General features: G+C 40.1%; 1 pseudogene; it reads right to left on the bottom strand.

The window, feature by feature from the left end:
• Window positions 1–8,764: 8,764 nt before the first annotated feature.
• LOC105715616 (microtubule-associated protein tau-like) lies at window positions 8,765–9,691 on the bottom strand (annotated as a pseudogene).
• Window positions 9,692–27,093: the final 17,402 nt, after the last annotated feature.

Raw genomic sequence — 27,093 nt, 5'->3', positions numbered from 1 at the left:
CCTTTTTCATTCCTATTTATCTCCTCTGTCACCAAATCTTACTTTAAAATCTTGGTAACAAACCAAAACATCTCAGCCTTCCCTTGACTATGTTTTAGAACCATAGCACACATTACACAGTTAGTCAGCTATTCTCCAAAATGCACGCTCCTTTTCTACAATGTAGAGTTGCCAGGAAGTAACTGCCTGGTCAGAAGTTCTATTTCTTACCCTACTACTTGCAATAAGGTGTGCTAGGGAATGTTAGGCCATGGAATGCGAGCAGAGATGATGTATACCACTTCCAGGCCAGGCCCATGAAAAACTTCCTCATAGCACCCCTATATGCTTCTCCCTTCTCTGCTGGCAGAGATGAAATTTGGGGTCTTAAGTGATGGTGGAGGCACAAAAGGAAGAAGCTTGGATTCTGGATCACCATGTGAAATAAAGTATTCTCTGTCCAGCAGCACTGATGTTTCACTGATATGTGAAGAAATAAATTTCACGTACTAGTTCACTAAAATATTGGAGTTTGCTTTTTTACAGCACCAAAAAATCAAGACGACTAGAAAGATTTAAAGTTTTAGTTAAAACCATCTCCATGGGCATGATACTGAGGGCTATGGAATTGCCTTTGACCCCAAGAATCAAACCTCTTAGAGTATACTATTAGTTTTTTAAAATAATTATAACCAATACGTTGATTAAAAATAGCCACCATTTACTGAACTTTCCCTAGATGCTAGGCAGGGATCATACTATGTGTTTTATGGATTTTAAAAAATCTTTTATATATATATATGATATATATATGTGGTATATATATGATATATATATAACATATATCATATAGGATATATCCCATATATATGATATATATACTATATATATGATATATATATCTACTTTATAAGATATATATATCTTATATATCATATATACAGGATATATATATATCCATTTTACCAAGTGCCTAAGGATATATATATAGAGATATATATCTCCTATAAGGTAAACATTGCTACTATGTCTCATTTTGTAAGGGAGAAAGCTTAGAGGTAAAAGGTGAGAGCCAAGGTTACACAGTTAGAAAGTTGCATAGCCAAAGCTCAAGCCCCACTGTCTTTCTCCAAAGCTCATGCCTCACCTCTTTGCTACCCTGCCTTCTCTAGGAAAAAAGGCAAGCAAGATAAGAATGTGGTGTAATGGCTCTTGTTCTAGTTACCACATGAAACTGCATTTTGCAATATGAATGTAAATTTATTTTCTGCCATACAGAATAGGTAACCTGGTATATTAGTTAACACTACTGAAGAGTTGTATAAGTCTAGCTTCAGGATTTCCCAGCCCAATGGAGACAGGTGGATAACCAAGATGTTTTTCTGATGCTCACCTCTGCCCTCCCCATTCCCCAAGTCCAGCATTTCACCCTTTACCCCATGAGGACCTCACATGGATACATCACATGTTACATCTGCACCAGCTATGACCATCTTTTCCTTCAACCACTCATTTTCAAATCCAGATTTTGGAGTTAGCTTTCATAATAGCAGTCCCTCTCTAGAGTGTGGACTAAATATCACTAAATTAACCATTTCATCATTATCAATTTTCTCCCTCTCTCCAAGAAAACCTAGATGACAGTTAGCTTGCATCGTGCCTTCCAACCATTGTGAGAAATGTATCAGATCCCCAAATAAATCTATCATGTTTTTTCAAAAATTAATTGATCATTCCATAAATTGCCTTATGACTGATCATTTTCCAAATTACATGCTGATGGGACACCTATTAGTCACTTACTACAACTTATCTGACCAAACTGTTCCTGACAAAGCATTCCCCAGAAGACAACAGGGGAGCCAATTTGTGAAATGGTAACCAGAGATGGCAGAGGCCACCTTTCAGAGGGCACTGACCTCTTAACCCACAAGAGGCTCTGCTCAGGTATTTTATGTGCCAACCTTGGCACAAAATATAATTTGCTGAGTTAAAATGAAGACAAAGATAAATTAGGCACTTCTATGAGAGCACTGAATTTTTTTTCCTATTGCTATGGTAACACTACTCCATTGTAGGAGAGGAAAAAGAAAGACTGGGCCTCAAAAAATAAGCTATAAAATCTGTCAATGATGTATCAAAAAGGATTTTTTAAGATTTTCCTTTCAATTATTTTACTGCTAGAAATTTATCCAAGAGCAATAGTCTGTTAAATGTGCAAAATATGTACATATCAGATGCTTATAACATTTTATTGAAGAGTCAAATTGGAAAAATATACATGGCCGATAATTAAATAAATTATGGTGTATTCATACAGTGAAATTCCAGAGGACAAGTATGAATTAGGATGCAGACGAATACTCACTGATGTGGATGCATGTTCATCTTGTCCCACTAGGTCAGTATGTGAGTTAAGGGGTAGTATATATCATTTGACTCTGTTATGAACATTTCCCAGGGAAAAATGTCTGAAGGTATTTACATCGACATACTAACAGCAGGAGTTATTTCTAGTGAGAGAAATTTTGGGGGTGATTAGAAATGCTTGCCATGTGCTTTTCTGTATTTTCTATGATGATTTTTCATTATTTGTGTAATATAAATAGAAGAAATGCAACTGTTGCTGATTACACTATTTATTCAAAAATATCCACTGCCCCTTCTTAGGGACCCTTTCCTGGTGCCTCTTTTTATGGGAGGAGTATAATTCTTGTCCCCATAGACATCAGGCTTAATGATGTGACGTACTTTGACTATGAAATAAAAATAAAATATGAGTGAAAGGGACACGTGCAACTCCCAACAGAAACCTTGAGACTTACCATGTGCTTCCATCAATTTTTTTCCTCCATCCTGAGACAGGCATGCTCTAGACAGGAGATGCTTCTTCAGCCTGGATAGCAAAAAGATGTGAAGCAGATTTGAACTGACCTGCCATAGCCAAAATATGAGTAAAAAAGAAATCAGGTTGCCATAAGCCACTGAGATGTGGGGCTGTTTGTTACCACAGCATAACACATTCTAAGCTGACTAATGAAGCAAATTTACCAGCACCCCCCACAAGACCAACCTAGGATTTAAATAATTATAACAGTCCCTCCATTATTTCCAATTAGTGCTGGCATTCCATAGTAAATTCAAATCTCTCTGTCACCAATATTTTTAAACTGTTATTTATGAAAAAGTTTATTGCTCCCAGCCTCCCCTTCTTTCTTGCTGCCTCCCCACACCCTCTCAGAGTCATGGTGATTATTCCTTTGCCTTTCATGACTGTTTCTTTTAGGCTTTCTTATTCCCCTGTAGTGTGTTCCTTCTCATTCCATGTCTGCATATGGTGGCCATGACCAATGATACTACCCTTCAACCCTCATTTTAATATTTACTTATTTTAAAGATGTTTTCATTTTTAATACTTCTTAAAATTTAATTTTTAATTGACAAATATAATTGTATTTATGTATATATGTAAACTATATATATGTATTATATGGGTACACTGTGATGTCTTGATATATGTTTACACTGTGGAATTATTAAATCAAGCTAATTATTAAATCCATTGCCTCACATACTTACTTTTTGTGGTAAAAATATTTAAGACCTACTCTTTTTCAGCAATTTTTAAATTTACAATGATTATTTATATAAGTCACAAATCAAACTTCGTTATACACTGTTGTGGGATTCATGTTCCCTAAACACTACTCTGCAATTTATCACCACTAGTTCAAGGCTCCCCAGCCCATTAGCCTAGAATTCAGGAACTACTTAATTCTTCAAGCTCACTACCCTCCTAACACAAACTCTCAGCACCAGCCAAACTGTTCCATTCATTATTTCCTCTGCATACCTCATACATTCCAAGATTTGAGGCTATAAAGATGATGGCAATAGCCTTAACACTCTGGAGAAAGGTTATAGTGGTGGTAGAGGGAATCATTTAATGGGTGACTGACATACTGCAAAACAGGTAGCACAGCCTTGAGGTACAAGTGGCAAAGTAAACAGACTGACAAGAAATGGCGATAACTGCCAACAATTCCTCCCATCCCTGAACACACAAGACCTTTTTCCTTTCTCAAATCTAGGCTGGCTTTGTGACTTGTTTTGGCCAATAAAAATGCAGTGGAAGTGATGAGAGACTCCCAAGAGGTTAAGACACCTGGTGGCTGCCATTTTCTTAGAGCCCTGAAGCCAAGCTCTAAGGGAGTCCAGGACAGACTACTGAAGGATGAGTGGTCACATGGCAAGAAGCCCTGAAGGATGTGGTCATCTGGGACTTATCTGCTCCAGCCAGAGTTTCCAGCTGAATGCTACCTCAGAGATCCCAGCCAAAAGCACATGGAACAGAATAACAGCTCAGTTACTCTAGTCAACCCAAACACTTGGGAGGAAAAATAAATTGTAGCTCTCTGTAATAATTTGTTTCACAGCAACAGATAACTACGACAAAGGCATTCTCCTTAATTCTGCCCTGAATGTAGTATCACTCAAGCCTCTAGAGAGACAGTGGTCTTTGGATCCCATGAGACAGTACTCTGTTGGCACAGTGGTAGCACTGAGGTGCCCTTAGATGACTAAATGGGCAGTGAATTTAAATAGTGGCAAGAGAGGTGGGAGTGCACATGAAGTGGGAGAGGAAAATGATGATAGAGGCCATGTGGTAAGTACTGCCAATAGACTAGTCCATAAGACATAAAGAGATGAAAACCTAGGGGTGGTAGAAGATCGCAGCTGAGGGTGTGGGCAAGAGCCAGGACAATTTGAGTTATCATTTCTGTGGCTCTACTGTTTCCACAAGCTAGGAAGCAATCAGAAAGAGTCAGGTGGTATTGGTAACACCTAAATCTATTTCTACCCCTCACATCTGCCATACTGTGGTTATCAGGAAAGGACATAAATCCATCATGGGCAGCAGCACGAACCTACGAACCTCAGAGCACTTAAGCCGCAGGTGGCAGAGACTGCTAGATGATCATCAAACTAATTTCTTCCTGTTCCTGGGCACATGATCAGAAGACATTTCCCAGCCTTTCTAGCAGTTGGATGAGCTCATGTGACTGAGTTCCCGCTAACAGAACATGGATGGAAATGATGCACACCACTTCCCAGCCTGGCCAGGAAACACCTCCTCAATCTCCTGCTTACCTAGCAACCTTGGAAATTACATGCTGATGGCCAGGGAGTCTCAAGACAGAAAGACCGACCGTGGGTCTGTGATCTACTGCTTGCAGGAGAGCCACCACCTAAACCAGAACCGGTGACTGAAAAAGTGGTGTACTAAGATTTGGGCATTTATCTTTTATACCCTTATAATACGTCCTAGCTGCACACATGGCAGCAACTGAGTATCTATACCTGAAAATGTTCTTCAGTGCAAAGATATCCCACAAGGGTCTCCAGGTGTTTTGAAAAACTGTAATATAGTAATGAAAGTCCTTAGCTATTTTCAATATTCGAAATGCCTAATGAAAATTCCACATTTAGGTTTCCAGGCTAAATAAAACATCAAGCCTCTTTGCTTTTGGCTGGGATGCATCACTTGAGCTAGCAGCACTGGCCAACTCATGCCAGTGAGGAGCCTGGAGGTACAGTATGGCCAAATAAATACCTCTGTAAAATGGAACTTGTTTAGTCAACAAAATCTTTCATTACATTAAATAATAGAAGTGATACTTGGTGGTACAAAGATTTGGAATCACTGCTCTCACATACCATACTGGTACAGTTGGGTCCCTTCACATTATGTTTTTTCCTGAAGGAAAATGGGCATCACAACAATGAATTATTATATAAAAGCAGATTCAAAAATTGCTAAGATCTCCATGGATAGTACTTTATCTTTCTGAAAGTACCAAGAATAGATCTGGCTGATGCTATTAACCAATTGGATGACTTTGGACATGTTACTTAAATCTTTCTGAATCTAAATTTCCTCAATGGCAAAAAGAGGCTCCTTTCATTTGCCTGCAGTGGCCTTCAGGCTTGGGAGTCACCAGCATTAGCAGGAGTGCTTGTTAAAGAAGACCACTGGGGCTTACCTGCTTTCCATTCACCAGGTCTGGGTGGCATGTAAGAATTTCCATTCCTAACAAGTACTCAAGTGTAATAGGGTTCTTCAGAGAAAGAGAATCAACTGTGTGTGGGGGGGGTAGGGGTGGGTGGGTGTGTGTATAAAGGGAACAAGGAGAGAAGGGAAAGATTGACTGATTTCGCGGAATTGGCTCTCACAATTATGGGCCTGGTAAGTTTAATATTTTGCAGGGCAAACCAGCAGGGTGGAAGTCCAATAGGAGTCACCATTTGAGTCTTCAGTCTGAAGATAAACTGGAACAGAATTCCTCTTCTCTGGCTTTCTCAATCTTTTTTCTTAAGGCTTTCAACTGATTGGATCAGGCCCACCAGAATTATGAGGAGTAATCTGCTTTATTTGAAGACTACTAATTTAAATATCAATGATATCTAAAAAGTAACTCCATAGCAACACCTAGAGAGGTGTTTGAGCAAACAAGTGGGCTTAACGGCCCAGTCAAATTGACACCCAAAATTAAATATCACACCAGGTGATGCTGAAGTCCTGGTATTCCTGAGGGCCACTGCCCTACAGGACAGCCATGAAGATAAATAAGCCAAGTCAAGTAAAATCATCTAGTAGCAAGGGGTTTTTCAATTACAATGACCTCTTCTACTTCTCCTTTCAGGCTTTTAAATTTGTAATCCATCAGATAAACCACATTTTCACTCCCTGAATATTTGAGAGAATATTTTTGAAGTAAGTTGTAAAAATGTGCCCTTGTGGCTGTTTCCTAAACTTGATTACCCAATTTCTGGATTACCCACTTGTTTTTATTACCTGAGCCCCTTTTCTACTCCATAAGTATAAAAACCAAAAGTTTAATTACATTACTGAAATCACCAAATCTCAGATTCGACAGACACAGACACTAAAACAAGGTTAGTATGGTTTTCCATCCACGCCTATGATTTCTCAAACCTTCATGGATAGAAACAAAGAAACCTCAATTTCAAAATTAATGCTCATATTCTGACCAGGCGGTTAACAATTACATGTTACATAAATGGGGTGAATAATTTTGTAAGTTGAAAAGTTGTAAAATGATATTAAAAATGCTAATTTATCTTAGAGAGTTGTTTCCTACTAGGATTACATTCTTGCTTTTTTTTTTTTTTTTAACACATTTTAAAAATCTGCACTTCACAGCAGTTAGGAAGTAGCAGAATCTGGTTCTGATTTAATCAGATAAGAACTAATTCAGCTTCAGGCCATAATGACACTTGGTAGGAGAGGTTGGGAGGCTTTCACACATTTTAAAAAAAGAAAAAATACAAATCTCTTTCACTCTTCCCTTGAACTTTCACTCTGTTTGCTACTATTCCTAGATTTTAATTCCAAATTCCCCCAAGGGCAGAGAAAAGCCATCTAATGTGTTAGAATGTAAGACATCTTTAATAAAGTTTTTATGATACCAGAATCAAATGAACCACTTTCTAAAAACTGATTTTGGCAAGGGTGGCAACAAAAATATTTATATAGAGACATACATCCACACACACCTCCATCTACTCATCCATCCACACACACACACACACACACACACATCTTTTTTTGACCAACCAAAGTCTTTTCTTACCAAAAACATTTGAATATCCCTTATCTAAATTATTATTATACTTCACAAATTTTGTTCCGCAAAGTTCCATGTTATAGGCACTAGGAAAAAAAAATCAATCAGCTGGGGGAAACTGTAGATTTAACAAGCTCCATTGTTCTGGAAAGCCTGTGACACTTTAATACACTAATACGTGCTGGGACTTTTATTAAAACACGTGTGTATGTGATTGTGTGTATTCACTACTTCCCAAATTTACTTTTTCATGAACTTTTTTTCCTTCTTCAGAGTATCTCTCAGTATTTGAGTTCTACTAAAAAATGCTATAAAATGGCTTAGAGATGTATTCAGGAAGAATTTACACTAACAGTTGATGGACTGCTATTCAAGGAAATGCCTGTAAATATTACACTCTGTAAATTCAGATCAATAAGGCTATGTCTTCGACTGAGAAAGAAAGTTGAGTCTAAGCCTTAACAATGACTCTGCTTCTTCAGTTTTCCAGAATTCCAAAAAACCTATTATTTCTTTACAGTAATAATGACGGTGCTTCAAATCCGTCTGGACAACTGGTATAACAATTGCTAAACACTCTAGGAAGACAACAAATGTCATAGGAAAAAGAATTCAAAATATCAACACTAGTCATTTCTAAGTTAGGATTATGAGTTTTCTTTTTATGCTTTTTTGCATTTTATAAATTCCCTAAAATGAGCTATACTTTCCTAATCAGAAAATAAATATAAGGATCATTTTAAAAGACAGTCTAACATATTTTCTTCTCAGGGAATATTTCATAACATAAATAATTACAATGCCATGATTTTTATCTTCATAACGAACCGTTCATACAGAAAACCTAGATCAGAAATTAAGACTAAAACATGAAAAATGTCCCAAAAGTGCTAACCTTGTCTCTGTTTTGTCATTGTATATGAGCTGCTCTTCATTAAGGAGAACCTTCACTTTGATAGGAAATGCCCAGCAGACTATGTTTTTACCTACCTAGAACTCAGATAAGGAAAAAAAAAAAAGGAAAACCCCACCCCCACACGATACGCATGTCTTCATTTCTGGAGTCAGTGAATATTACCTTATATGTGGAAAAAGGATTCTGAGGATATATGATTAAGGATCATGAGATGGGGAGATTATCTTGGATTATCTGGGTGAACTCTAGATATAGTCAGGTGTGTCCTTAAAATAGGGAAGCAGAAGGCGATGTCATGATACAGAAGGCCTGTGGTCACGTCCTGCCCTTCAGCCGGCCCTGCACTGGGCCCGTGGGGCTCCGAGGCCAAGAGCTCTGTGGAAACTTTGGAGAGGAAAATGACAGGGAGGGGGATGGCACCCTCCGCTGGGAGGCCTGGACACCAGTGGCTTCTCTGGAGGCTACCTGGGGAGGCTGGGAGACCTGGGAGGCAGGGGAGTCTTGCGGGGAGGACTCATCGACGGCGTGGTCCTCATCCACTTCCTCCTTGCCCCCCCATCCACCGCCACCCTTTGCTTCCGGCCGCCGTCAGCTGCGGCCCCTCCTGGCGCGGGTCTCCAGAAGCTGGTGCTTGCGCAGCTCAGGGGCACGGCAGCCGCCCTGTGTCCTCAGGTCCTGTCCCCGAAGTCTGGCGTGTGGCCTTTCTGGGGCCCTCAGGCAGGAGGGGAGCCCCAGACATGCTGGACATGAGCTGGTGGCTCATTCCTGGGGTGCCTGGCTCACTGAGGATGCCTTTCTGGACCACCTTACTTCTCTCAGGCTCCGTGTGGAGATACGCAGGGGTGGCGGGCTTTGGAAAGGCCGGACCCTCCTCAGCCCAGTCCCCACCTTTTGGTCCCCACTCCTGGCAGGGCTCCTGAGGGTCTCCGGTTAGAGGGGGCGCTGGGCAGAAGGGACGGTGCTGAGGAAGACTCGCGGTCAGTGGGATGGGAGCTTCTGGCTTTCTCCCCCAGGCACGGCCCGGAGACCCCAGAGCCCTCTCTGCAGGGTCCAGGCTGGACATGTGTGCTCAGCTCATTGACCAGGGGCCTTTCAGGCGTCTTCCTCGCTGGCCCGGAACTCTCAACTCCTCTGAAGAAGCAGCCATAGCAAAAGGTTAGCAAGGGCGCATTAATCCTTAAGACAGGGTACATCATCCCCGGCAAAATGACACTGAAAGGACATCCCAGGCCCCCTAACAGAGATGGGAGCACAGCTGTGGGCTCACATCGTTGCCTTTGCTTGCTTGTAGTGATGCAGCCACAAGCCAAGAACGCGGGCAGCCATCAGAAGCCAGAAGAGGTAAGGAACAGATTCTCCCTTAGAGACTGTGAGGAAGAGTGGCTTCCAGGAGGAAATGTAGTTCTTTTGTGAAAGCACTCATTTTAGCCCAGTGGAACCACTTCAGAATTCTGGCCTCCAGAACTGTGAGATAATTAATTTCCGTTGTTTTAAGCCACCAAGTTTGTGGTAATTTGTTACAGAAGCCATAGAAAATGAACGCAATACCCCAGTCTCAAGTAAACAAGTGGTCTTGACTTCTACAAGGCTGGGGAGACTGACTTTCTGGCTGACAGGGTCCTGAAGACAGTCCCCACATTTGGTGAGTATTCCTCTGCCCTGGTGCAGGGATTAGAAGGGCAGTGGCTTGCAAGCTCTGAGTGTGGTTCCTTTTAGTCACACTGTTGAAGTGTATTAACTAAATCTGAGAGATGTGAATCTGGTCATGTGAAAACTACCTGGGACAATGTCCGTTTATTATTAAACACATCATTCCCTAAGATTCTTAGTTTATGTTTAAAGTCATCTCTCTTGCCAGAAAATTACTCAAATATGCATCTGACACAATTATGTCCATACCTACAATCCTGAGTCAAGAAAAGCTCCACAAATCTAGAAACTAGAGATCTTTGTATATAGGAAACAGTGAGAGACAACTCACTAAGGTTATTGATTAAACTTTGTAAGAATAAAACATTTACTGTGGGAAACATCGGCAATTGAAGGAACAATTGCTCTACTTGTGAATCAAATTCAACCCACTTAAGAGCTCCATTATCTCCAAGTAGTACCAAAATTGAAAAGAAGTTATTGCATTTAAAGCTTTAATTTAAATTTAGGTCCTTCAACAGCAAGTTCAATGATTTATCATACTGATTGAATTCTAATTCTCTTACAGTGTTGAATTCTAGAAAACCATTTCCTTCAAACATTAGTAGCAGTGAGAAACATACTTATAGGAACTCCTTAATCCTCCAAAAATAATGTAACTTATGCATCATTTCACTGAACAAGGCCGTGTTATTGTCATATAGTGATAAAACTAGTGGTACTATGCCAAGGAGTACCTTGTACATAGGAAGCATGGTATTTTTTTCAGGTAGTCTTCTGGAAAACCTGACAAAGTATTGATGGTTTAATATCACAAATATGGAATGAATTATATATAACTACTAGAAAACACAGTAACAATCTAAATAGCTCACTTTTCTTCAAGAGGGACTTAATCCCCTTTCCTAAGACCTCACTTTAAATCATATTTGACATAAAACTGGCTTACATCACTTGAACTGAGGAGTTTGAGACCAGCCTGGGCAACACAGGGAGACCTTGTTTCTATAAAAAATTTAAAAATCAGCCAGGCATGGTTGGCATGCACCTGTGGTCCCAACTACTTGGGAGGCTGAGGCAGGAGGATTGCTTAAGCCCCCCAGGTCAAGGCTGCAGTATGATCATGCCGCTGCACTCTAGCCTGGGTGACAGAGCATGAGCCCGTATCTTTAAAAAAAAAATTAAAAAGCATATTACTGTCTCAGTGTAAAGTAATGGGAATTCAAATATGAATGTCAATTCCAAATAAAGCTTGTGGTAGTCTTGCTAGCTGTTCAAAATCCGTTTTGTCTTCTTCATAGGCACACAGCTAGACTAGCTTTCCTAGCCTCACCTACAGTTAGTATTGAACTAAGACTGTGCTCAATCAAATACAGGTATAGGAATGTGCATTGCTTCCTGGCCTGGCTCATATGCACCCAATGAAACAATTCTCCACATCCCTTACCTTTCTCCACACCAGCCTCAGAAGCCATGTGTTCAAGAAGGCTGGCAGAGCCACACAATGGCAGAAGTCTGGAGGAATAAATATATAGGACTGGCACTTATTTCATGCAGCAGCTAGCATCAGCTTTACTGATACATTGGTTTTGCTTGATTTGTTAACTTACGCATTGATTCAGTTAAAACAAAAACACATTAGGTACTCAAAACATGACAGAAAACAAACAAGTGACTCAACCCGAAAATTCACCAACTAAAAGAAACAATGTAACTAGACAAAAATCCAATGATGCATGGTCCTGAGTCCTATGAATGAAATGTGTACAGAGTTCTGGAAGTTTTTGTGGAAATGGGAGCATGAAGCTAGCTTAAGTTGCTTCTTGAAGTACAGACATGGCAGAAGCCTTTCCAAACACAGGAATAAGCACATGCAAAAGCCACAAGGTGCCTGAGATTGTGGGCCTTGTGGGGATGGAACAGTGGCAAGGAGTAAGAGATGGGGCTCCATGTACAGGCAGGGAAGCCATAACTGCAGGATTGGTACTCTCAGCAACACCCTTCACACACTAGCACCACTGCCCAACAATGTTAATACCACTGCCCAATCATGTTAGTACCTTTGCTGGAGAGACTGGCCTTTATCCTGAAGGCATTTCCTGAATGGAAAGTCACAGTCTGGGAGGTACAGAGCTAAAACTGTGATTTGGGAAAAGCATCCAAATACTAGGTAGAGAATGTTTTTCCCCTTAAGGGATGGGGTACTTAAGGAAGGCAAAGAACCCGTAATAGGTAGATCAAGTTCACAAGCTACTGGATTATTACCTCTAAAATCAAAGGTTTTGTACATATGACTTTTAACCCACATTCTAAAATGTACCCAGGGTAATAGTTTCCAAAAAGGACATATTCATTAGGCAAATCACTCCTTTACAAATCTAGAAGCTTCATCACTTTTTATACATTCCTATTAGACATTAGAGAATTTCTATCTCATGACTCTTTCTAAATTCACTTTGAAAGAGAGAAGAAAAAACAAACAGAAAGGACAATAAATGCAAAGTTAATATCCCATCTATCCAGAGCTTAGCTGTCAAGCAACAATACCCAGGAGAACCATGCAAAAAGTGAAAAGGTCTCTAAGAGGTGAAGACAGATGTCATACTGGTTAGTGACAAAAGACACAGCACTTTTCCCACAGGAAAATCCCTCAAAACCTTATTTTGATATTAAAATGGTGTGAAAATCTCTCAAAACCTTATTTTAATAAAGTTGTATAGAAAACCTAAGTGTCCAGGTTTTTAAAAAATTAAGACTTTTTTAGAGCAGTTTTAGGTTTACAGGAAAAATGTATATAAAGTGCATATACCCCTCCTTCCCACTCTGACATGTGTAGTTTTCCCTGCTATTAACTTCTTGTATTAATGTGGTATATTTTTAAAATTCATCAACCACTATGTATATATGATTAAGTCCATTGTTTACATTAGAGTTAACTCTGTGTTGCACGTGCTATGGGTTTTGACAAATGCACAGTGTCACGTATCTACCTTTACAGTGTCATACAGAATAGATTCACCACCCTAAAAATCCCTTGCCTACCAATCCCTTGCCAGCCCTCTCACCCCCTGCAACTCTGGAAATCACTGATCTTTTTATTGTCTCTATATAGTTTTGCCTTTTGCAGAATGTCACATAGATGGAATCACACAGCATGTAGCTTCTTTTTACAATGGTTTCTTTCACTTAGCAGTATGCTGGATCCTCTATGTCTTTTCATGACTGGATAGTATGTTTCTTATCACTGAAGAGTACTCCATCACATGGATGTGCCATAGTGTATCCCTTCAACTATTTTTTTTTTTTTTTTTTTTTTTTGAGACGGAGTCTCGCTCTTGTTACCCAGGCTGGAGTGCAATGGCGTGATCTCGGCTCACCGCAACCTCCGCCTCCTGGGTTCAGGCAATTCTCCTGCCTCAGCCTCCTGAGTAGCTGGGATTACAGGCACGTGCCACTGTGCCCAGCTAATTTTTTTGTATTAATAGAGACGGGGTTTCACTATGTTGACCAGGATGGTCTCGATCTCTCGACCTCGTGATCCACCCGCCTCGGCCTCCCAAAGTGCTGGGATTACAGGCTTGAGCCACCGCGCCCAGCCTCCCTTCAACTATTAAAGGACATCGTGATTGCTTCTAATTTTTGCCGATTATGAATAAAGCTTCTATAAACATTCACATGCAGGTTTTTGCGTGGATGTAAGTTTTCATTTTGGTAAATAACTAGAAGCTTGACTGCTGGGTTGCATGTTTAGCTTTCTAACAAACTGCCACACTGTCTTCCAAAGTGGCTGTAGCATTTTACATTCCTACCAGCAATGAATGAGTTTCCCATGCTTTACATTCTCACCAGCATTTGAAATGATAAGCATTTGAATTTTAGTCATTCTAATAGATGTCTAGCAGTATCTTATTGTTGTTTTAGTTTATCTAACATGTCAAGAATCTTTTCATATAATTATTTTCATCTATAGATATGATTTGCTAAAGTATTCAGATCTTTTGCCTATTTTAATTGAGTTTTCTTATTGTTTAATTTTAAGTGGTTTTTAAATACATTTTAGTTAATAGTCCTTTATCAGATAATGGGGTTTTGCAAAGATTTTCTCCAAGTCTGTGGCCTTTCTTTTCATTTTCTAACAGCGTCTTTTGCAGAACAAAAGTTTTAAATCTTAATAACGTCCAGTTTATCGACTTTTTTGCCCATGGATCATGCTTTTTGTTGTTGTATATAAAAAGTCATCAGCAAACCCAAGATTCCCTCTATTTTATCCTAGGTTATCTTATAAGGGTTTTATACTTTACGTTTTACATTTAGGACTATAATCCAGTTTGAGCTAATTTTTGTGAAAGGTTTAAGGTCTGTATCTAGAGTCCTCTTTTGCAAAAAATATTCAGTTGTTCCAGAACCATTTATTAGCAAGACTGTCCTTTCGCCAATAAATGGCCTTTGCTCCTTTGTCAAAGATCAGTTGACAGTATTTGTGTGGGTCTCTAGTGTCTCTATTTTGCTCCACTACTCTGTCTATTCTTTCACCAATACCATGCTGTCCTAATTACTGCAGTTTTATAGTAAGTCTTAAAGTCAGGTAGTGACTGACTGTTAATAAGAAAGGAGAAAAAAAGACCCACCATAGGAAGGTTCATGGTAGCTCATTAAATATATCTACCTGGAGAGAACAGAAGCACCCAGAAGTTGAGACTGCTCCATGAGTCCGGATGCATCCCAGAGTAAAGACAATGCAAAGCAGAGCACTCAGCTGACCACTAATGAATCAGATGAATGCCATTTTAAGCCAATGAGGTTTGGGTTTTTTTGTTACTATTATATAACTTAGCCTATCTCAGCCATGAAATCCTGATCTGGAAATAATTTCAATTACTTTAATGAAGGAAAGTCACTTTTGATCTCTGAATCCTTCATTAAGAACAGAAAAAATAAGCACCAGCAATGCTCCTATATGTGTAACCATGTAACATTAGACATGGTACTTTTAAGAAATAAGAAGTAAAACCTTCAGTTTTGGAAGATAGAGATTGGGCTTTTAGATAGTAATCATTTGGAAGTTAGAGGGCATCTGCATCTAAGAAACAGCTTTTAGTTTGAACCTCATTTCAGCAGGGACTCTTATTACCTGAGAAAGTAGAATATAACTTCTCACACTACTGTAGGGAGGCTGAAGCATGAACAGGAAATCAGAGCAGAGGGCAGGCAGAGCTGCCATGTAACACCAAGACAGCCATTCGCTGACAAGCAATGATGATTTGCATGTATCTGTGAAGAAAACTGGATGTAAATCACAAGTGAGCAACTAAACAGACTTTGGACTTGAAGAAAGTTTTGGCTACTTTCATTAAAAAAGACTGAGAAACCCAGGCAAGGAAGGTAACAGATTCCAAAAAAGACTTGAGGGGAAGAACAAGACCACTGCAGGACACACAGGACAATCAGCAGAACATCACAGGGGCAAGTAGACTGGCCCTAAAGGAACGGTGTCCCCCACCAGATCCTTTGTGAAAAAGAGCTAAAAGTTAATACTGCATCCCATACTCTGAGCTGTGTTATTTTGTGGATATTCACATTTTAATACACAGGACACATTTTCAATAATAATAGAGTAGGCATTGGCAAACTAGGATGTGCAGTCCGAATCTGGATGTTAACTGTAAATAAAGTTTTTCTGGAGCACGGACACACCCATTTGTTTATGTATTATCTGTCTGTTTCAGCACAACAACAGAGCTGAGCAGCTGCAACTGAGGCCAATGGCTTGCAAAGTCTCAAGTATTTACAATCTGGCTCTTTACAAAGAAAAGGGTTACTGACCCCTGACCTAGAGAGTATGGATTTAGTCATCCAATAAAACCTTTTGTTGTCTTTGAGAAACTTCAAGTTTTAGAACACACTTCTACTACCTTTATTTTAAAGGTCCTATGTATGTTGTATATTGTACTTCAGTAAATGTATATTGTACTTCAGTAACTTTTTTTTTTTTTAAAAAAAGCATGTATATCTCATCCCTTATAGAATTTCAACAGGCAGCATGTATCAACTACCTCCCACAGTTTGGACTCCACACTAAGTATTGAAATGAAGAAACGCAGAGTGTACAGTTACAGAGCTCGGCAGAGTAGACGGGCAATATATATAACAGCACACAAATAACTATATACTGTCAAGTATGTAAGCTGCAGGATTCAATTATAAGCTCATAAAAATCCAACTAAACTTAGCTCAGGCAAAAGGGAAATTCACTGGCTCAGAGATTCCAAGGAAAAGTTAAAGCAAACTAGGAACAGAGAAGCATCTAGGCCAGTGGTTGTCAAGTTAAGATTATTTTTGCCCCCCAAGGGACACTTGGTAATGTCCAAGACGATTCTGGTCGTCACTACTGGGGGAGTGCTAGTGGTGTCTAGTGGTAAAGGCCAGGGATGGTGTTAGATACCCTACAATACCTATGACAACAGAGAATAATTTGGCCCCAAATGTCAACATTGCCGAGGTTGAAACACCTTGATCCGAGTCTTTGTTATAAAAAATGTGGTCTGTTGAAATAGCAGCGCTTTTAGCAGCATCTTAAAGTAGGTCAGAAATTCAGAATCGTGGCCCTACCCCACATTATTTAAATCAGTAGTGCACAAGATCCCAGGTATCTTTTGAGTACATGAAGATTTGAGAAGCAGGACCCTCCGCTCCTAACACATCTGGAGTCAGGTAATGAGTTTGCCAGGCACGTTTCTCCCTGTGTGACTTCCCATCTCTTGCTGCAGATAAGATTCTGCCTCATGCAGGAACATTGGCTGCTGCTATAGGTTACAAAGATTTACGCATCATATCTCCCCCTCCATGCGAGAGGTGCTGACTTGCTTCCTCAGGTGCTGAGTTTACCAAATTTTAGGTGACTTTTATAGCTATAAAGGAAAATAATAGGGGCACTATAAGAAATCTACCTGGATTTGGGATCAGAAAAGCCAATGCTGAAAATTTAAGCTGATTTCTGAAAAATAAGGACAGCTGGCAAGCAAATTAAGGCGTTTTGTCAAATATTTACTAAGCACTTATGTTCCAGACACTGTTCTGGACCTGGGAATGTATTAGTGAAAAGGACAAACTCCTGATCCTGCCCTTGAGGAGTTTATATTCCACTGTGCAGAAGCAGACAAACACATAAACAAACAGAAAGCATAATACAATTACAGAACGTGATAAATGCTGGCAGAGAGGGAAGCAGGCAAAGCATCTGGATAATAAGTGAAGAACACCTAGGGCCCAAGCATAAATATGTTAGGAAGTATTCTCCAAATGAGATAAGATTTGGACTGAGACCTGAAGAATAAGGAGTTACTCAAGCAAGCAGGGGAAAGGTATTCTACAAAGACAGATCAGCGCACGAAAAGGCCCTGAGGAGTGAGAGCTCAGCAAGCTCTGGCATAAGGGCAGGGTTGAGGGGGCGGGGGCAGCAGAGAGGGGGAAACCTGAAGGTGCAGGATGAGGGAAACAGGGTCCCAGTGGTTAGCTGTAAAACAGGCCTTTGGCAGGAGAGTGCAATGATTCCAGCTGAAGCAGCTACTGGCTGTAGCTGCCTCAGACTGAATCTGGGATTTGCCATTTATAAGAAGTGTGACTAGGCCAGGCACCGTGGCTCACGCCTATAACCCCAGTACTTTGGGAGGCCGAGACAGGCGGATCACTTGAGGCCAAGAGTTTGAGACCAGCCTGGTCAATGTGGCGAAATCCTGTCTCTACTAAAAATACAGAAATCAGCTGAGTGTGCTGGCACATGCCTGTAGTCCCAGCTACTTGGGAGGCTGAGGCAAGAGAATCTCTTGAACTCCTGGGAGGTGGAGGTTGCAGTGAGCCGAGACTGTGGCACTGCAATCTAGCCTGGGCAACAGAGTGAGACCCTGTCTCAAAAAAAAAAAAGAAGTGTGACTATTTCATAAAGTTGTGAGAATTACAAGTAAATGTGAAGATACCTTACAACAGGAGTTGGCCCAGTCTGGCCCGCTGCCTATTTTGTATGGCATGTAACCTAAGAAAGTTTTCTGTTTACATTCTAAAACGGTTACATTTTAATGGTATGTAGGTACCTACCTCATACCCTTGATTTTGACTCTTAACTACACAAAGCCTACAATATTGACTATGTGGCCCTTTACAATAAAGTCTGCTATAGCCAAGCCTGTACACAGTAGGTGCTCAGGAGGTGGGAATCAATGCTGCCAGCTACCATCTCAATGGATATGACTCCCTGCCAGGCATTACCTGAGGCTCTTTACGTTATACTTCCCCAAATAACCATTATCCTAATTTATAGTTAAAATGCAGGCAAGTAAGCTGAAACACAGAACTTTAATTCTAGAGTTAAAACCCAGATCACTACGTCCCCAAAACCCATGATCTTTCAGTCTCTCATGAAAACCACACAATTAAGCCCTCTCCTAATTCATCCTCCAAGCTAGATACTTTAATCCCCTCTATATCTGACATAAAGACAATAAAGATGAAACTGAATGAATTTATATCATGATGCTTATTGTATGACCAAAGCAAAGAGAGGACTGGGGATAAGAAAAGGAGGTAGCTGATTTTGAGGGTGGTACTTAAACCAATTTACTTTTTACTTTTATTTTCCCAACATTCTATAGTAAATATTACTTTGGTAATAAGAGAAAATTTTTTTTTATAAAGAAAGAAAGCAGAAATAATCAGCCTTACCCAGAGTAGCTACATTGTACTTTTTAAAGACAGCACTATTTTGACAGCCAAAAAAGACACTTAGGAATACAGCATTACAAATTCAAGATCATGTCTATGAACTTGGCTTGAAAAAAACCCTCTGCTAAAATACAACCTACCATCTGTACAATGTATTCAAAAATGATTACCATAGTATGAAAAAATAATGCTGGAACAGCAGAATTTTTTTTTTCCATTTTTTAAGAACGCTTCCTGCTCAGTATTATTTTCGGATTCCTCCATGAGGTATAAGCAAAGGCAAAATGGAATCTCAGGTCAAGAAGATGGAAACAGAAAGTAAGCAGAGACAAAAAAGGAACATTAAATACTCTTTACTAAAGACATGACACTGCTCTAGAAATTTCACTGAGCCCAAGAGAGAATCTCTGCATGCACCAACGTCAAGAGCTGCACTGGGAAACCTCCCATTTCTGGCTTCAAAAGTGAAAGCCTGGGTCCTACTTACGCTATCTCAGCTATCAAAAGCTATAATGCCATTTCTCTGACAGCAGGACTCTCACACTCTCATGTCACTAAAGGTGAATCAGCAGAGCTTACCGATGCATGGAACTCAGAAAGGCACCTCTCGGAAGACAGTGTGGGGAGTACCAGGGCAGCATGGAGCACATTGCTGACGGCCTGTGACAGCAGCATATGACTTTCTCACTGACCAGAGTGCCTTTTTGCACAATCTCTTGACTCCCGGAATCCTTAATAAAAATACGGGAGTTAGGCTGAGAAGCCCTACCTAAAAGCCATTCCATGCTTCTGAGATCTTAAATCATGAGGTCATGTTCACATCTGTGTAAGTACATTCTAACGACAGTATCAGTTTTAAGAAATTGTATCCAACCATAAATGTTCAGATTTTTTCCCCAAATAAAAAAAAATTAAGTATCAAATTTATACCTATTAGAGATTATTTGCCACACTGGCAGACTGCCTGAAAGGACTTAGGAATGTTCTTTTTGCATCTGAAAGGCAGGCTGGGTGACTTTTGCTCCTATCTTGTCAGTCAGCACTAGAGGATGCCTGGGGATGGGCTTCTGCTTGTAGAAAAACTTGTCCACACAAGAGGTGATCAAGAGAATGACCTCCAGCTGCCTACAGCAGAACAGATGCTTGGTACCTGACACAGAACTTCATCTCCAGGGCTAGAAGAGCTGAATCAAGCCAGGAGACAATCCCTGGAGAATCTGAATCAAAAGAAAAAGAAAAAGATTAGGTCTGAGCTACTGTCAGCACTCCTTTCCTCACTCCCTTCTGACAGTTTGCCCCTCTACTCTCAGGGTGCACGAGCCATCATGCTTGTTTTCCCTCCAACATGGCCCAGCTGGTCCCTTCCAAGACAGAGGAAACCTGTGGAAACCCCAGCATAACAGGAGGCTTTGTTCATGATCATTGCTGATCACCTCTACCAGCTCTCCAATTTTAGGAAATGCCTTAATTGGCTTCTGGAAAAGGTCAAGGCCCTAAGGCTGGCAAACAAAGTGCTCCTTTAATAAGTTGGCTTTCTTTAGTCTACAGAGAAAAGACAGAAATTCACACGTGGGACAGCATCCTTGCCAAGAGGTATCTAAGGGTTAGATGTGCTGGACATGTAAATACTAGCATGTTTTTTCCAGAGACTGCTAAATAAACTAGCACAGAGGTCAGCAAACCTTTTCTGTAAAGGGCCAGATGATAAATATTTTAGGTTTTGTAGGCCATATGGTCTCTGTCGCAACTACTCCACTCTGCCGTTCTAGGGCAAAAGCAGTTATAGAAAATACATAAACGAATGAGCATAGCTGTATTCCCATAAAACTATTTATGGACACTGAAATTTGCATTTCATGTCATTTTTGCAGGTCAAAAAATATTCTTTTGATTTTTCTCAACGATTTAAAAACATAAAGATAATTCTTAGCTCGAAGGCCATATAACAAAAACAGGAGTCTGCAGTTTGATGACTCCTGACTGAGAGGATGAGACAACTCATATTCTGTATTACCACCAAAAATGCAATATGCAGAACCTTTCTTCATAAGCTCGGTTATACTTGATTTATCTCTGTACACTCCCAAACCCAATCCTCCAAAGTATTCCTCCAACGGGGTCCACTGTCTCCATTTCCTTTGTCTCTGCTCCCATCATCTCTCCCATGGCCTCCACCTCATCTTGTACGATAATCTTACCTCCAAAGTAGTCAATATCCAACCATAGTGATGCACTTTGAAAAGATGACAGAAATGGCATCGTCACTTCTTGTTTAAGCTCCTTCAATAGCCTACCCCCCAAATATAATCAGAATAAACTCTATTCTCTGTGCCAAGCCTTGCAAGACCCTGCCTCCCTAAATTGTTATCCTCTCGTCTTTGACTCTATGTGATGGTTCATTCATTTTGTGTGTCAACTTGATTGGCTTAACAGATGCCCAGATATCTGGTAAAACATTATTCTGAGTGTGTCTATGAGGGTGTTTCTGGATGAGATTAACATTTGAATCAGTAGACTGAGTAAAGCAGATTGCCCTCTGTGTTAGTCAGGGTTCTCCAGAGAAACAGAACAAGTAAGATGAAGATTATATATATATATATATAATATTTGTATATCCATAATAAGATAAGGAATGGACTCACATGATTACAGAGGCCAACAAGTCCCACATGTGGTACAAATTATAATCTGAAGGCCTGAAACCCAGGGGTGCTAATGCTGTAAGTCCCAGTACAAGGACAGGTGAAGACTGATGTCTCCACTCAAGCAGTCAGAGAGAGAGAGAAAGAAAGATGAATGTTCCTCTGCCGTTTCGTTCCAGTCAGGCCATCAACGGATTGGATGATACCCACCCTACACTGGGGAGGGCAATTTGCTTTCTCAGTCCACCAATTACAATGATAATCTCTAACAGAAACACCCTCACAGATAACACCCAGAAATAATGTTGAACTAGGTATCTGGTCCTCTCTTACATTAGCCCAATTGACACATAAAACTAACCAATACACACTCCCTAATGTGAATGTGCCAATCAGCTGAACCCCTGAATAGAATACAAAGGCTGGCCCTCTACTGAAGAGAAAACTCCTCCTGCCTGACTGCTCTTCAACTAGGATGTTGACTTTTTCCTTCCTTCAGAAATGAATACTGGATCTTTCTGGGTCTCAAGCGCTCATGCTTCTCAGGCCTTTGGACTCATGTTATTAGTATACCACTGGCTGTCCTGGGTCTGCAGCTTGCACTCACCTTGCAGATCTTGAGATTTGCCCACCTCCATAATTGTGTGAACCAATTCCTTATAATAAATCCCTTTACACACACAAACACAAAAACTTTTGTGTTTGTGTATATATATAAATGTACATACCTAGATATGTATCTCCTATTGGCTCTATTTCTCTGTGTAACCCTAATATAACCATAAACTGTCACATCATTTTTCTCAAACTTCTTCAAACACATTAGGGCCTTGGTATGTTTCCTTTCTCATGAATCTTTATCACTATGTTGTTACCTTCTCATTTAAGTCTCAATTTCAATAACTCTTCCCCTAATATTATTTGAAAAATGGCTTCCTCTCACCCTTCACCAATGATTCTTCAGCTCAGCCTCTTATTTTTGTTCCCTTGAAAACACTTATCAACTCTATAATTATTTTTATTACTTATTCATGCCTGTATTCCCCCACTGGAAGGAAAGCTTCACGAGGGTAGGCACCACATATGTATATTCACTGTATCCTAGAGCCCTAGGGCAGAGCCTGTCACAGCAAGTTTTAATCAATATTGGAGAATAAAGAACAGCCCAGAGTTTAAAGCCCCTGCCTCCTTCTTTGGAACTTCCATCCACTTTATCAGAAAATGACCTTGGCATGAACAAGCTGATGCTGGTGATGATAAAGGCCCCCTTGTACCCTACCCTAGTAAAGTGACGCTTGCTCCCCTGTACCACTGTGGCGATCCTCTGTCATCTTTATGCTATTCTTGCTCTCTGGACTCATCAATGAAATGAGTACTTACTGTCACAGGGGCTGTGCCTTACTACTTAGCTGGGTATTTACACTGGTGCTTATGTGACTCACAGCAGGGACGTCCCCCCATCCCCAACACCAGGCTACATGCAACTTGAAGTTCTGGGTACCATGATAGGTCTGCCGGGTTTGCTGAATGAATTGACTTATCCATTTCATTTCCTCAGCGGCACCAAAAACAGAATAACCGTGAGTAACAATGGTGGATCCGTGGTGGGAATAAACATTAACGGGTACAAACTTTAACAAGAGCCTATGCTTAGAAATGGAGAATTTGAGACCTAATCAACTTCACCTTTCCCTCATAAATATTATTTTTGTCCTATTATTCATGGCTACCTTTGGGAGGTTCCACCCAATCAGTGCTTGCTCTCTGTTCTTCACGTTGGCCCCACGAGGAGAGCTCATATTTCCACACAGCATGGAAAGCAAAGTGAAAGCAGGGCAGGAATTCGCTGATTGGTCTGTGATCTGTTCATGAAGGTGATGAGCTTCTCACTGTTGTGGTTCCACTAGTCATCTGATTCTCTCCTGCTTCACAAATGGCAACAGGAGGAACATCTTTAATTCAGGTAAACAATCTGATCTTGGTGCATGCCACAACTTAATTGAAGAGAAAATAACCTGTCAACACTAGTTATGTGAATTTGTCTCCATATACCTCAAAGTCCCCAAACAGGGCCAGTCGCAGTTATCTGAAACCTGCCAGCAAGCCAGGGAACTGGGTCCTGGGAAATGTTTTTTGACTAGAACTGCTCTATCACAGGAAAAAATCTAGAACCTAAAAAGATCTTCAGGCTGTGTATGTCTGGTATAATACTCTGCTCACCCAGTTCTCATGTGCATAAAATGTGACTGTAGTATGAACCGTGTTCATTTCCTGTACAACAGTTTTTCTTCCTAAATAGGGAGTCCCCTAGTACCTGCTTTACTGAAAAAGGCTTAATCCTTTTCACTTCAGCCATGTGAATTTCACGCTATCATGGGCCAAGTTTTGGAAAAACAAAGCAGTTATTTTATACCTGCCCAACTTTCTGTTCACACAGGAATATCAGTGGTGAAATCTCCTTGAAAAAGATCCTTGATTTTACAATTACTTACATCTGCACACTTTCCCACTGAATATAATTCTCTTCACAAAGCCACACCTTGAGGTGTAAACTTGAAAAGAGCAACCAGAGCTAAACTGCAGGCATTCTTCTTTCCTAGTTCCAGACATCCCTATGTAGGCTGTTTATTTTTCAGCTTTCTGATATAATGTTGGGTTGACATGTCTGTCATATGACAGCAAGAAAACCAATTACATGAGTCACGCTCTAAAGTGATCAAATGCTGGCCAGTGAAGCCAGAGCTGCTTTTGATTCATTAGAAATACATTTTTCAGCCATGCATTTTTACAAGGCAATGCAGTTCAGTTGGTATTGCTGTTTTTATATAATACTTCTTTATTTGATTCAAAGTACGTATTTGTAACATACTGCAAAAAAGTCACAAAGTGAAGGAAGGCATTAATTGATTGTGCATCTCCTAAAGCTTTATTTACACAACATGTGGTAAGTGCTAGAAAAGAAGAAATGTCTCAATTTGCCCAAAAACCTCCAACATGGCTTTCTAATAAGTAAGACTACAGGGTAAAAGCATTCCTCAGCATTTGACTAGTGAAGACTCCCACAGCTGCTAAGATTAGGTTTCTAGCAGGACTTCCCACTCTCTCCTCAACTGCATGAGTGAAAAATACAATGGTCTCAGCTTGATTCCAACTATACTTTATTTCCTGAACTTACACTTTGGTTTTCTTTAGGATAAAGCTGTTTAAAGTCAATTGCAGCAATGAAAAATAATGACAATGTCATGAATATTCTCACTGAAAAGCTGTGCACCTTGCTTAGGCATTGAACTTACTGTCAGTCTACCCAAAAATAGAGGGCCACAACAGCTGACTGATGTAGCAAGAAATGTCTATTTTAATAATCAGAAAAGATGGTTGTTTTTCAAAGTGTCATTCATTATGTGGATAGTAAAATAAGCAGTTTTCTATGAGCAAATAAGTACAAGGTGTACAGAGTTAAATAAAAGTTAAATGGGTTACCTTTCTGCAGCATTTCTGAGCTTTTAATATTCTGATATGTATTAGGAATTTTAAAAATTTTTTTACTGAATTTTTCTCATAAAGTACAACATTTTGTAGGGCTAGTGTTCCATGAAACTTTTTGAATCTTTGGAATAGGCCACTTAAAAATGTCTGAAATATTTTACTATCTTTACTATCTCGGACACACGATTCTACCTTTCTATCACAAGGATATTTTATATAGTGCCATGTATATTACAACATAGTAAAGCACAATGAGTATGCTTCACAATGCTCTTTGGCATAATTACTGTTTCCTACCTGGCTGATCAGACAATTCTGGTAAGGGCCTTTTTCTTCAAAACACAAGGTGATTTGACAAAAGCATGAATGAACAAAAAGAGGGACTGCACAGACATGTGACTGCCACATCTGTTAGCAATGCATTTGGTAAGCCTTCCCCTGTCACTGTATATATTCAGAAATAATGACAAAAAAATGTAGTTCCTCTGGGCAAATGAAACGGAGGTGCAAATTAGAATCACACCTCCAGTCTCATTTCGGTATCACTTCTTGTCTGGATAAACAACACTCACTCTCACTCTCCTACTCATGGCAAGTAGCCACTGTTAACACTTGCATTAGGGATCAGTCACAACAAATTACAGTTAAGTTTCACAGCACACTGCAGGAGGCAGCCTGGGCCCAGGGGAGCATAAGAGTAACGCTGGGCCATATTACCAATTATAAGAAAACTAGCATTGGGCTGAAAAGGCCCCTGTGCCTCAGCCACATGAAGTGGTTAAAATTCTAATACTCTAAGTGGTATCTTAATATTTCTGTGTATGGTGGTTTATTATTCTCTGTGGAGAGTAACAGTAGGTAGCTGCTTGCAAAAAGGGTGATTTTAATCACCAATCATTTTCAAGAACACAAGAGATCTGAGGTACTCAACTGTGAAAACTTTATTATATAATGGGAAACTGCCTGTCTGGATTAAAAACACAAATTTCACTTCAAGATGATCGTGTGAGACGCTAAACTTTCAGGATGTGAAAAGTATCTACAAACTATGAGCCACATAAAAATATCCATGGGGAAGATGAGAAAAATAAGGACTAGAGACACAGTTCATACATGAATTCCCCCTATCTAGTTGGGGGGCAGAAGAAAAAAGGGGTTTTGTAAGCTGGATCCCAAGACGGCTAGTTTATTGTTTATTCAAGTAGGGCAAAGTCCACTTTTTCAAGAGAAAGACAAAGGTAAATCTGAATAAAAGTTCATCAAATGCATGTAATTAATCTCTTCTAAGTAACAAAAAGTAAAATAAAATTACAAACCTTTAAGAAGTTGGGGGGCGGGCACGGTGGCCGTGCCTGTAATCCCAATGCTCTAGGAAGCTGAGGTAGGAGGATTGCTTAAGCACCCAGAAGTTCAAGGTTGCAATGAGCTATGATTGCGCCACTGCATCCCAGCATGGGTGACAGAGCAAGACCTCGTCTCTTAAAAAACAAACAAACAAACAATTCAGCATAAATATGAGAAATAAGTAGAGCTAAACAGTCTTTAAGTGAAGCAAACACAGATAAATTAATTCACCATCAGACTTGCTCCTTTTGGAGGCATATTACTTTCTAGGGCACCTCTGTGAAGTTTTCTGAGGGTTCCTGACATCTCAAGATGAGGGAGTAATCAGGATGCTTTGTGATATTGAGCCAGGTGATTTTCTGAGATCTGGGAACAGGATTTGTTTGATAATTTAGCAAATTAAGATGGAGGGTGTTGGGATTCACTCAGGGCAGTTGGCAAAATATTAAAGGAAATATCAGGGAAAGTTGTAGAATATAGTCTCACACCTTTTGGAAGGCTGAAAGGTGAAGATTAGGGATAATAGAAGTTTATCCCACATTCCATTGTCTCTACTCTAACTGCCTTCTTTACTCATGTAAACTTTGTGCCGGATGGCCCTGGTGTGGGGTGTAGAAGGGGAATTACCCATTAATGGTGTTTGTTCTGGAAACCAAAGCTTTTATCATTTGTAAAACCACTCTTTTAATCATGTTACTTATCCACAAGCCTG

This window comes from Aotus nancymaae, unplaced genomic scaffold (assembly GCF_030222135.1).
Source record: "Aotus nancymaae isolate 86718 unplaced genomic scaffold, 86718_ANA_hifiasm-v0.15.2.pri h1tg000003l, whole genome shotgun sequence".
NCBI classification, from domain to species: domain Eukaryota; kingdom Metazoa; phylum Chordata; class Mammalia; order Primates; family Aotidae; genus Aotus; species Aotus nancymaae.
Note: the sequence above shows the minus strand (reverse complement) of the source record. Positions and strands in the feature narration are given on the sequence as shown.